This window comes from Tiliqua scincoides, chromosome 1, assembly GCF_035046505.1.
Source record: "Tiliqua scincoides isolate rTilSci1 chromosome 1, rTilSci1.hap2, whole genome shotgun sequence".
In the NCBI taxonomy this organism is placed as follows: Eukaryota; Metazoa; Chordata; class Lepidosauria; order Squamata; family Scincidae; genus Tiliqua; species Tiliqua scincoides.
In genome coordinates, this window is record NC_089821.1 from 197,696,341 (window position 1) to 197,704,226 (window position 7,886).

Consider the following 7,886-nt stretch of genomic DNA (forward strand, 5'->3'; position numbering starts at 1 on the left):
GGACTTACTTCTGAGTAGACCTAGCTAGGATTGTGCCTTTTGTCTTACAATAGCAGCCAATAGAGTAACCCCCCCCCCCCAAAGGAGGCAGGAGGAAAAAGGGATGGCTGAAAAGGAATGGGGATTTTTACATCAATTTTTGGAGACAAAGCTATCAAGAGTGGCTTTTTTTTCTTTTTTGAAGGGGAGGAAAAAGAGAAAAGTGAGGATCCTTGGTTAAGCTGACACAGACCCCAAGCCTTTGTAGGTCTACTCAGAAGTAAGCCCCATTTGAGTCAATGGGGCTTACTCCCAGGAAAGTGTGGAAAGGATTGCAGCCACACCCAGCGAGATGACAACTCACCCCAAAGTAGATGGGGGCTGCTCGCTCTCGCGCTCGCTCTCTCGCGCTCTCTCTCTCTCACGCACGCGCACGCGCGCGCACACACACACACACACAATGCAGATGCCACCCGTTTCCCCTAGGCAAGACAGAGGGATGCAGGCTGGGGCATTTGGACACCCCCCCCCCTCACTAGGAGCAGGCTGGTTCCTTCCTTCCTAAGCAGCCTTGACCAATCCCAGGATGCCCAGGGCAAGGGGCACACTGGGAAATGTAGTCCTTGGGGTGAGGTTGCACATGGAGAGAGCTCCATGATTAGATACACCTATGCCTGCCCAGCCAGTCTTCTCTCCCACCTTCCCCCACCATGTTTCACATGCCCTCCCAGCCTCATGCTGCCCCACCCACCACAGCTGCAGAAAAGCAGCAAGTCAGCAGAGCAGAGCAGCCTAACCTCTCTTCCAGAGATGCCTAGTGATGCTCCTGGAGGCGAGCCACGCCTCACTAGGGAGGCGGGATGCACAGATTGAATACCTCCAATTACACTATGGAAAAGCTCACTTACCACTATGAATCCCCATTTGCAACTGACAAATGTGAACTGTACAAGATAAATGAGGTAGTCCCTGAGGAAAGGAGGGACTACAAACAAAACCGTCAGGAAGAGGCTGAAGAAAACCCCAAAGTCCATAAGTCCTTAACTAAGTGTGCTGAAGGGATAGTAGGTAGCAAACCCTCTCATGCCACTTTTCTGCCTGAGATTGCACTGCGCTCTCATTAGGCTACTTACAGATAAACAAAATTCATCTCTACTACTTGCATAAATATAAACTTAAAAAAACAATCTCTTTGGGACAAACGAGCTATAACAGGGAAAATATGCGTTGTGGTCATACTGGTAGAGGAGTATGTCCTTTAACCCTTTCCACCTGTGCCATTTCTCTAATAAAAATTATCCCATCTATTGAGATTGCCATGAGGCTGCATGGGAATACTACAATATATGTATCTTTCTGTCCCTCAGCTTTGGAGAAAGAGGATTTTATTGAGAAAATGTGAGTGAAAAGGATTAACCCTCCTAACACACAGCAGCCCTGATGCAATTCTGTTCCCTACTACTGCACCTTCTTTAAAACAAAGAAGAAAATGCCAGGAGATCCCACATTGCTTGTTCCTTACTGAATTTAATTTTCACCCAATACCTTTTTTTAACAAAAAGTTAACAAAGATGTTTACATGGCAAAACAAACAGCTCCCTGTCCAAAAAGGGCTCACAAACCAAAAAAGATGCAGAAAAGCATCAGCAAATAGCCACTAGAAAGGACACGACAGTGGGATAGTATTTTTAAACATACACAAACACAGTAATCAAGCACGCACAATTAGTACACTATAAGCATGGCTATTTTTCCATGGTCATTTCTCATGGGTGTTTCAGGCAAAGAATTTTTTTTTCCTCTCTCCTGAGAGTCAAATATGTTATAAATAATTATAAATAATTAAATTAAAGAAATTAAAGAAAAACAAATAATTAAATAAGGGGGAGTCAGTCCTATTCCACCAAGTGAATTTTCTCTGTAGTTTACCTGCAATAACACCCTCCCCACAAATAAATTAGATTTTCAGCCCTCCCCAGTGCCCAGTTCAATGTAAGTTCTTATATTTAACCCATATCACTATCAAGACTCACCTAGCTTTACAAATTGAAAAATGAATAAAAATTCACCATACTAGCACAAGGCTCTGTTTTATTCTTTGGGGGGGGGGGGGAGGAATGCTGTCTTCTGGAGCATTTATTGAGCTCCACTTTCATCAGATTGGAACCATGCTGCTAGCCTTACATTCTCATTTGCCCAACTTGACCAGGAGCCAATGCTTACTCACGAGTAAATGCAACCGTGTGGCTTAGGCTGCAATCCTAACCACACTTTCCTGAGTGTAAGCCCCACTGAACAAAATAGAACTTACTTCTGAGTAGACCTGGTTAGGATTGTGCCTTTAGTTTCACTTTCCACAGGGCTCAATATCCTTCTCAAGTGTTTTTTGGGGCCTGCGTTCATCAGGTCGGGACCATTCTGCTGTCATTGGATTCCTCTCGATCTGCCCTTTCCTATGGACTAAGGGCCAAATCCTATCCAATTTTCCTGCACTGGTCCACCCATGCCAACAGGGCACGCACTGCATCTGGCAGTACGGAGACAGTCACAGAGGCCTCCTCCAGGTAAAAGAATGTTTGTTCCTTTTCCTCACAGCTGCACTGAAATTGGAAAGTTGGCTAGGACTGGGCCCTAAGGCAAGTTTGCCTACTCACAAGTAAACATGCAATGTGATCATTTCACTTTCTATAGGGTGTTGCAATGACCTTTGGAAAGCAGCCTGAGACCTGAGAGTCAAGGCTGCTTGATGTGGCTTAGGAGCCAGAGCAAAGAAAGAAACGACAGACAGGTTTGAATGTAGATGCAGGGGGAGAGCTGGAACTGAAGAAGAAGCTCCCGCTTAGCTCTTAACAAGCCCTTTTTATTGAGTCTCAAAACACATGAGGCAATACCATGCAATACAAAAAGTTACACTAGCTGCTCCTAGCTGGCTCTGACTGACTCTAGCTAACCGCAACACATTCTTGAGATAAAGACCCAGTGTTTATTGCACTGGGCTTCAGACACTCAGCATATTACCAAGGCCAAGAGTTTGCTCTTGCACAGGCGTGACTGTTGTCGTTTGCCACATACTAAATCTAAGCCCAGTGCCTGTGCATAATTACCATAATAGGGCTCCATGTATTTTTGTTTTTCTGCTTTTTGGCCATAACTTTCAGTAGAATTGAGATATTTCACTCCATTTTTTTAACTGCATTCTGCTGTAAATTCTGCATCCAACAGTATATAACATGATAGTATTATTCCTAACCACTGCGATTTTAGATTTTGGTCACTTGTTGTGTTTGCCCCCCCCCCCCCGGCTGGTACAGAGAGCAGATTGCCTCCCACCCCTCACTAGCTACACCACTGTGCTTCAGGTCTCCTTTCCAGACAGACTCTACTAACCATCGCTACAGCTCCTCAAACATATCCATGATAGACTCCTCTGAGTGGCTGTAATGCCAATTAAGAAAGTTTATCTGGTAGGATAGACTAGTCCCACAGCAAATGAATGAAATGATTTCATCACCTTCCAAGTAGCTCACTCACTGCCTAAGCCCTTGTGCAGACTACAGAGAACCACTATCCTGCCTCAGCCTTTTGCCACTGTCCAAATCACAGGAACCCTTCTCTCTTTCTCTCACTTCTCTGGTTTTCCTGCTTTCCCTCTTCCTTTCCAGTATTCTAAAACACTCAGTTTTCCAAGTCTAGGTCTCTCTGGGTAACTTCCCTAAGTAATTTTCTTACATACTTTGCCCCCTTTTCTTGCCCCTCTATGCTTGTGCCATGACATGCCCCTTTCCCTTTTAAAGATTTCCTCTTCCCTTTCTTCCTTTCTCTCTTTATAACTGTTTATGCTTATGACTTAGATGCATAAATGGCCAAGAAACACTGAATTGCTTTATTGTGATGACCTTCTCTATTGCTGTTAGCTTATATCAATAAAGGTTTGTTGCATGTCTCACCCTTATCTTCTTCATCTTTCCCCACTGAATCACTGAGCTCTGCCATTGGCCACTACTCCGAGTCTCAGCACACAAAATAGTTTTCCCCCATGAGTGCATGTTAACACACATTGAAAAGCATACCCAGTAACAAGCAGTACTGAAGTCATAGGTTTCAAAGAATCCACCAACCTTTTTATCCTTATGCTCATCCAGAATATCTGGCACATTGACTTTACACCAGGAACACTTAAAGGAGAATTTATGTCTGCCTGTCTTCAATGCTCTTGGCACGCCTTTCAAATTTACAAAAAAGATCAGTCATATAGTATGAAGGCTCCAGATGCCAAAGGGATGAATAGGCATTTCTTCTCAAATGTCTTCCAACTTGGAGAGCCTGTTGAAAAGAAGTGAAAAAAATATTATTTTTATATATATATATATATATATATATATATATATATATATATATATATATATATATATATATATATTAATATTATTCTCATAAGCACTAGTATTTAGCTCGACTACGCAAACATGAACCAATAACACAGTACATGGCCACAACTGTGGGAGGCAGACTGTTACTTTGATTATCAGAAATGTGCCTCTATTTTTAATTTCATTTTCTTTTTCTTTTTTTTGTAACACAACTGAAGGCAAAGAACAGTTTCAATCACAATTTTACTTCATGCAAAAATACTAAAACCAATAGGAGCAGGATTGCATTCATATAGCCCTGAACACTGTATGCATTTGTCTGCTTACACGTGCACATTTCATACACATTTGCTGTGGGATTCGGATCATGCAAAGGATACTGTGTGAGTGTTGTTGTTGGCAACCTTCAGTCTCGAAAGACTATGGTATTGCGCTCTGAAAGGTGCGTGATTCCAGATACTAGATTTCTGCATTCATCATTCAAGTCTGTACATATGGTTCCTAACAAAGATTCAGGATACTGTTGCCAATGTCTTTTCAAACCTTTTCTCTCTTAACTCCATCATGGTTCCTTAGCAGATATTCCAGAAGGTCAACTTGGGCTTCAATTTGGGGTGAGGCACAACTCCTTCTAATCAAGATCATGCTAACTAAGGGCCTTTGTTTGGAACAGAAGCTGAAGCACTTTGGGACATCTTTGTGTCACCCTCCACTAAGGTCCTTCAAATAGGAGTTCCCTATCTTGGCATAAACTCATTTGCAAGCACATCTTCCTCAATAATAAATTAAGCTCAACCACCCTGTGGCTAGGTTACTTAGACAGTCTTTTCAAACCTTTTCTCCAGAATGTCTCTCCTAGCAACAACCCTAGTATGGGTACAGCCCACACTCTGACAGGCCTCTGACAGTTTGCTTTCAGGAACTTCTCCAACTGGAGTGCAATTAAGACTCTATGCCCTCTTGGAAGGACATGTAAAGTCATGGAAGGAAGTGTAAAGTCATGCACATTGGGGCAAAAAATCAAAACTTTAGATATAGGCTGATGGGTTCTGAGTTGTCTGTGACAGATCAGGAGAGAGATCTTGGGGTGGTGGTGGACAGGTCGATGAAAGTGTCGACCCAATGTGCGGCGGCAGTGAAGAAGGCCAATTCTATGCTTGGGATCATTAGGAAGGGTATTGAGAACAAAACGGTTAGTATTATAATGCCGTTGTACAAATCGATGGTAAGGCCACACCTGGAGTATTGTGTCCAGTTCTGGTCGCCGCATCTCAAAAAAGACATAGTGGAAATGGAAAAGGTGCAAAAGAGAGCGACTAAGATGATTACGGGGCTGGGGCACCTTCCTTATGAGAAAAGGCTACGGCGTTTGGGCCTCTTCAGCCTAGAAAAGAGACGCTTGAGGGGGGACATGATTGAGACATACAAAATTATGCAGGGGATGGACAGAGTGGATAGGGAGATGCTCTTTACACTCTCACATAATACCAGAACCAGGGGACATCCACTAAAATTGAGTGTTGGGCGGGTTAGGACAGACAAAAGAAAATATTTCTTTACTCAGCGCGTGGTCGGTCTGTGGAACTCCTTGCCACAGGATGTGGTGCTGGCGTCTAGCCTAGATGCCTTTAAAAGGGGATTGGACGAGTTTCTGGAGGAAAAATCCATTATGGGGTACAAGCCATGATGTGTATGCGCAACCTCCTGATTTTAGGAATGGGTTAAGTCAGAATGCCAGATGTAGGGGAGAGCACCAGGATGAGGTCTCTTGTTATCTGGTGTGCTCCCTGGGGCATTTGGTGGGCCGCTGTGAGATACAGGAAGCTGGACTAGATGGGCCTATGGCCTGATCCAGTGGGGCTGTTCTTATGTTCTTATGTTCTTATGACATACCTTAACTCAATCAAGCTTAGAGAATTCCTGACTACACACACACCCAAAAGATGCTCTAGCTTCCATTATTCATTCAATAATGTTTTTATATTCTTTGTTCAGATCCCTATAACTACACCTGGTCTGGAAGCAGGACTTTAACATTTTCATTTTCTTCTACAACAAGAATGCCCCTGCTGTCCTTCTTGGTAGTCTTTTTCCAAGGCAGGCTCTGTCCATTTTAGGGAGTTTTTTCTCCACTAGGAAAGCCTCCAGCCATCATAGCCTTCACCCCCAGAAGAACTGCCCCTGTTCCCAGAGTAGCATCTCTTCTCAGTAATTTTTTTTTTACATTTTCCCCTTTGCAGCCTAGCCTCACTTCACAGAAGACAGCATACCCCAGTTCACTCAGCAGATTACAGATAGGAATTTCTCTTTCTTCTTTCCTATAACCTCTAACAACTTGTCTTCTCTCTGAAAACTTCCCTGTTTGTTTTAAACCTCTTGCTAAGGTAGATACTCATGGTATAGTACCTGAAATTTTTGTCAAGTAATCAAGCTCCAATTATCGCTTTGCCTTATCTCAGGGTCAATCAGAGGGCAAAGCCTTTCAACTCTGAACAGTTTGGTTTCTCTGCTCAGCTCAGCAAAGCTCAGGCAGGCACCTCCTTAGTTGCTATAGTGATTTTCCTGGGACATTCCAGTCAAAGTTAACCTTTTATTCTCCTTCCTTCTGTTGCAGCCTGGTTCTGCTTTGCAAATGCTTGCAAAGAAGGTCTGTTTTTTGAAACACCAGGATGGGATCCTCCTTTCCATTTGAAACAAAGTCCCAGACTATAATTCAGTGCACCATTACGTAAGAATAACACCCATGGAAAGCAGGGGGTCTACTGAGTAAAAAGGGTTGCAAATATCACATCTCTCTGCTGCAAATTGAATTGCACACTCTCAGTTATGTGTTATGGGTTGTATGTTGTATGTAGAGCCAGACACCTTAAAGGTGGATTTGATTCATAGATCTCCTGCAGTGGTTCCCAACCTTTTTCACTTGCATATCCCAAGGCAGCCCATTTCCATAAATTGTACCCTTCATATTAGCAAAATGTTTGTAATTAATACTAATAATACAAGCCCTCATCTCCTCTCTATGAAAACTCAAACTTCATGTATTCATCACATACTTTCTCTTTTCATCTGTTTGAAGAACAGAAGACTCTGCCTTTGCACTGTTTTGCACCAGCAGTGTCCTGAGAAATTCTGGGTGATTGATCACTTTTCATATTATGTTTCAGCTTTTTTACTGTGATGGTTTTCAATCACTGGTTCATAGATGAATTGATGACCAAAAACTAGCTATTGGTGGGGCTTTCACAGCCAACTAGCTACCTCCCTTCCTGCCTTGCTGGTCCTTGCAAGGCATTCTGGAGCATTACCTGCCTTTTTCTGCCATTATTCCATTCTTTTTCAAGTACAGGTGCAGCCTATTTATCCACAGATTTTTTATCTGTGGATTTGACCCAACACAAATGAGGTGATGAAAACCAAAAGTCACACACACCTTTGCCCTGCGCTGGCCTCTGGATCCATTTCCAGGCAGCCCAAAACACTGTAAACAGGCTCTGTCTCATCCAGGCAGGAAACTAGCCCTGGAGCCCTGGAAGAGGT

General features: G+C 43.2%; 1 protein-coding gene across 1 annotated transcript in view; it reads right to left on the reverse strand.

Annotated features, from left to right (window-relative positions):
* The window catches only part of HS3ST5 (heparan sulfate-glucosamine 3-sulfotransferase 5), a 124,090-nt gene extending 119,918 nt beyond the window's left edge, over nucleotides 1-4,172 (reverse strand). The window contains exon 1 of the mRNA XM_066610936.1: nucleotides 4,098-4,172. The gene's annotated coding sequence lies outside the window, so the exon portion shown is untranslated. The remainder of the gene's footprint in view (nucleotides 1-4,097) is intronic.
* Between the last annotated feature and the right edge of the window lie 3,714 nt (nucleotides 4,173-7,886).